This window comes from Euleptes europaea, chromosome 2 (genome assembly GCF_029931775.1).
Source record: "Euleptes europaea isolate rEulEur1 chromosome 2, rEulEur1.hap1, whole genome shotgun sequence".
In the NCBI taxonomy this organism is placed as follows: domain Eukaryota; kingdom Metazoa; phylum Chordata; class Lepidosauria; order Squamata; family Sphaerodactylidae; genus Euleptes; species Euleptes europaea.
In genome coordinates, this window is record NC_079313.1 from 79178088 (window position 1) to 79182803 (window position 4716).

Below are 4716 nucleotides of genomic sequence, written 5' to 3' on the forward strand. Positions count from 1 at the left end.
TAACCGAGAGACAGATAAAACACACTCATTATAATGTATAAACTGAATACCATACAAGATAACATAAATAAAGATCAGTGAACAACAGCCAAGTAATTGTTGGAACAAAGGACCAAGTACCTTAGAAATGAAGAGTGGAGACCCTCCTACCCCTCCCCATACTTTCATTCAGCACCCTCCTGCTCCTAAAACAAACATCACAGACTTGGATTTGCAGAACAGAAACAGCCTCATCATAAAGTTCCCTAGCAAAAACATAAATACTAGGTGCAGAGTAGCATCAACTTTGCTGTATGGAAAACATCCCCATCACTCCTACAAACTGGAAAATGGAAGCTGTTGGATATACAGAAACACATTTTGAGAAACAGAGGGGTTTTATGGTTGTTGGGGTCCAGCATACCTGAGCTAGTTTGAATTACTTAGCTTCGCCCTCAGGTGGGGCATCTGCCATTCCTGGCATGTCACATTATGGGGGAGGGGTAACAGGAGGATACCCCCATGACTGGGCGCACAGGACTGCCTGATAATACACATACTGTAAAGATCACCCCTGAACATCTCTAGCCTGCACCATGAGTCAGCCGTGACTTGATGGCAGAAGAAGAGGAGTTGGTTTTTATATGCCGACTTTCTCTCCCACTTAATGGACACTCAAACCGGCTTACAATCACCTTCCCTCCCCCTCCCCACAACAGACACCCTGTGAGGTAGGTATGGCTGAGGGAATGTGACCTGCCCCAAGGTACTTTCCTCCACCACCAAACAATTATCGGGGGGGGGGGTAGAGAAGGGCAGGGGTTTTTTCATTTTGGAGTACTGAAAAGTCTCAGCATGCCTCCCTAACTAGGTAGTCCTAGGTATGCCGTGGGTAATGCACCTACACATCTGGATCGCCATCGCTGTTGGGGAGGGGATTGCAAGCCGGTTTGATTCTGCCTTCAGTGGTAGAGAAAGCCGGCATGTAAAAACCAACTCGTCTTCTGTTCGAGGTGAATATGTATGCGTGTGCGAGGAAATCACATTTCTCTCACATAGCACGGGAAGGAGAGCGACAGGCCAGCCCCTCCTCTCGTGATGGAGAACGACTCATCTGGTGCGGAAGTGGAACCATTTAATCGACCGAACGGGAGCTCAGTCTTGCTGGGGGCGGGGAGGAAAACCGGTCCCACTTCCACGCCAAGCCCCATCACCGCACACCCCCTCCACAGCAGCTCTCTCGTAGCCCAGACTGACACGCCGCTTCAGGCCTCGACCGCCCGAGTGGCTTTGAGCGGGCCGGTCCTCGCGGGCCCTCCTTCCCCACCGCCAGTTCTCGCCACCCTCCATAAACATATCCTCCCCCTCCTAACTCACCTCCGTCCGTGCCGCCGCCGCCACCTCTGTCAGGGCCCAACAGCAGCGACCACCCGGAGGCCAACGCCGTACTCTAGCCCGCCCCTCACGTCACGTGGCCAGCGTGCCACGACCCAATCCCCACACGTTCCTGGACCCGTTCTGACTTCTCATAGGCTACAAGTCGCTGCCAATCACTGACGTAATCGTGATTGCATTAGCGTCGTCGCCGCTGCGACGGCTGATCGAATTAATGCACCCCGCCGGGAAAGTAGTTCCGGCACGGTTCACGGCTGCGCGCGACGATGTTTTGGTACTTTTGTTTGAACAGCAATATGTAGATTTATCCGCTGGACTCGTTAACGCGTTCTCTCTGGTTTCGTTTACTCCTTCTGTGTTGTTCCGCTTTCTCATCCCCACCTTTGTTTTGCCTACGATTTTCATGTAATCATGGTGTCGCTCAAGTCATAGCCAGTAGGAAGACGCGCATGAATCAGACTAATAACCAATCATTGAAGACGGAGTTTTGTCGCTAAGCAGATTTTGTGTCGTGGGTTAGAGGAAGGAAGCTGCGGATGCTGATGGCGTTGTGGGCTCTTGTTGCGGGAGAGCGAAGGGCTGTATATGGGGATTTTCCTTGTTAATATTTTTGCATCTCGTTTTAATTTGCCTTAACACGTAACATAAAATTAAAAGGTTATGGATCTCTTCTTTGCTACAAGGGAAATTAGTTTTGCGTTCCCCCCCCCAAATACATAATGTGCATTTTAAGAGAATTAATGCACATTCAAGTTGACTGAGGCCGAAGCTCAGAGCTGACTCTGAAGTGGTATTATTTTACCTATTCACTTATTGATTGTAGAAATTGGTATCCTACAGACTCAGGCAGGAACTGATTGTGAAGGCAGTTTACAAATAAAGATTGACAATAAAAATCACAATGACAATCGTCTAGTTAATTTTTTTTTAATGTAGAACAGCAGGGTATTGCCTAAGAGGCTGAGGACTGCATAGTAGCCTTGATAGATTAATAGGTCTAAATTCAGTGATGTCTCATACACCAGGGGTTGCAGTGGCCAGAAAAACTGTAATTGTTATATTCCTTCTACAGAGTTCTTAAAAGTGCTCTGTGCAGGCTCTGGAGCTGGCAACCCTTAACATATGTATGCCTAGACAAATGATGCACAACTTGGTGCCAACCGGTGTGGTTTCTGGTGCCTTCTTCCATCTTCCCTACAGCAAAAAGCCTTCTCATTGAAGCAGGAAGCAGTTAGGAAGAACCCAAGTAGCATCACTTTTGTATATGCAGGATCATGAGAGGGAGGGCATCTTGGTCATCTTCTGGACATGGAGTAGGGGTCACTGGGTGTGTGGGGGGGAGGTAGTTGTGAATTTCCTGCATTGTGCAGGGGGTTGGACTAGATGACCCTGGTGGTCCCTTCCAACACTATGATTCTATGAAACACTTATTTGGAAGCAGCTGCCATCATCAAGTGCATAGTTCTCTAAATTTTGTAATCATTTTTATTCACTTTTGGTTTATGTATTATATTTTTTCTTTTTACATTGAAACAAATATAAAGGGAATCCCAGTGTCCTGAGCAGTATGTGTTAAGTGCCATCAAGTCGCTTCCGAATCAGGGTCCTCCAAAATGTCCTGTCTTTGACAGCCTTGTTCAGATCTTACAAATTGAGGGCCGTGGCTTCCTTTATTGAATCAATCCATCTCTTGTTGGGTCTTCCTCTTTTCCTGCTGCCCTCAACTTTTCCTAGCATGACTGTCTTTTCTAGTGACTCTTGTCTTCTCATAATGTGACCAAAATACAATAGCTTCAGTTTAGTCATTTTAGCTTCTAGGGTCAGTTCAGGCTTGATCTTATGTTCTTATGATTTGTTTTTTTGTCAGTCCACGGTATCCGTGGTATCCTGAGTGGTGTACTAAGGGGTAAAATGCATTAAAGTTGTACTGATTTAATTAAAGAGGTTTCTTTGACCAGTACAGCTTTTCTAGGGAATATCTTGCCACTTTAAGCTGCAAGCCCTTGAGAGACAGCATTCATACACTTATTTAAAATTATTATCTTCTCCAAATCTTTGGGATAGTTTGGAATATAAATCAAATGTACACCAACAAACTAATAAAATTTTGGGCAAGGTATGAGTTTTCGTTAGCCACAACTCACTCCTTCAGATACAGCTTGCTAGAATGTGATTCCATCTATCCAGGGTGGTGAAGTGGTAAAGTGTGGTGTAGTGGTTAAGAGCGGTGGACTCTAATCTGGAGAATCAGATTTTATTACCCACTCCTCCACATGAAGCCAGATGAGTGACCTTGGGCTAGTCACCGTTCTCTTCAAGCTCCGCTTCACCTACCTCACAAAGTGTCTGTTTTGGGGAGAGGAAGGGAAGGCAATTGTGAGCCTGTTTGATTCTCCTTAAAAGGTAGAGAAAAGCAGCCTATAAAAATCAACTCTTCTTCTATTTTGTCCTTAAGTAGAGAAGAGTGAATTAGACACACAATAGCAATGTAAATATCAAAAGCAAGTAAGTGACATTAGCAGGCGTGATTGGTCTGGGTGTGATGGGCAGAGAAATTAGCATTGGTAATCAGACAGGAATGCCAGATCTCTAGTCAATCCAGGAGAATGCATAGAGTAATTCAGCAATCTCTCTTTCTAATCTCCCTTTGAAATCCCTTTGTAAGAGAACTGCTACTCTTAAATCAGCAACTGAATGTCCTGGAAGGTTAAAATGTTGCCCCACTGGTTTCTGAATGTTGTGGTTTGTGGTGTCAAACTAATGTCCATTTAATCTTTGTCGCAGGGACTAGCCTGTTCGTCCAATGTAGAAGGTGGAAGGGCACTGCTGGCATGCGATGGCATAAATCATGTTAGAAGATGAACAGGAGTATGAACCTGGGATAGTATGGCTGGTGTTGCTGGGTCCAGTGATGGTGTTGCTAGGATCTATATGAGAGTAAAGTTGACACCTTGGTACTGGAGACCATGCTACTATTAAGTAGTTTATCACTGCGGGTGAGAAGTTGTTTTAGGTTAGCAGGCTGTCTGTAATCAGATCCAGATCCGCCATGAAAATGTTGGCATACTATGGAGCTATGCGGGTGCCCATGGCTGTATCTGAAGAAGTGAGCTGTGGCTCACAAAAGCTCATACCTTGCCAGAAATTTTGTTAGTGTTTTAAGGTGCTTCTGGACTCTTGCTCTTTTCTACTGCTACAGACTGCTATCCATCGTGATCTATATACTTTTAAACATTAGTTTAATCCTATGCAGAGTTGCAGAACTTTAAGCCCATTGAAATCACTGCTGGGCATAGCACTGTGTTGTAAATATCCTGGTGTGCTAGGTGTCTGCATAGGAAG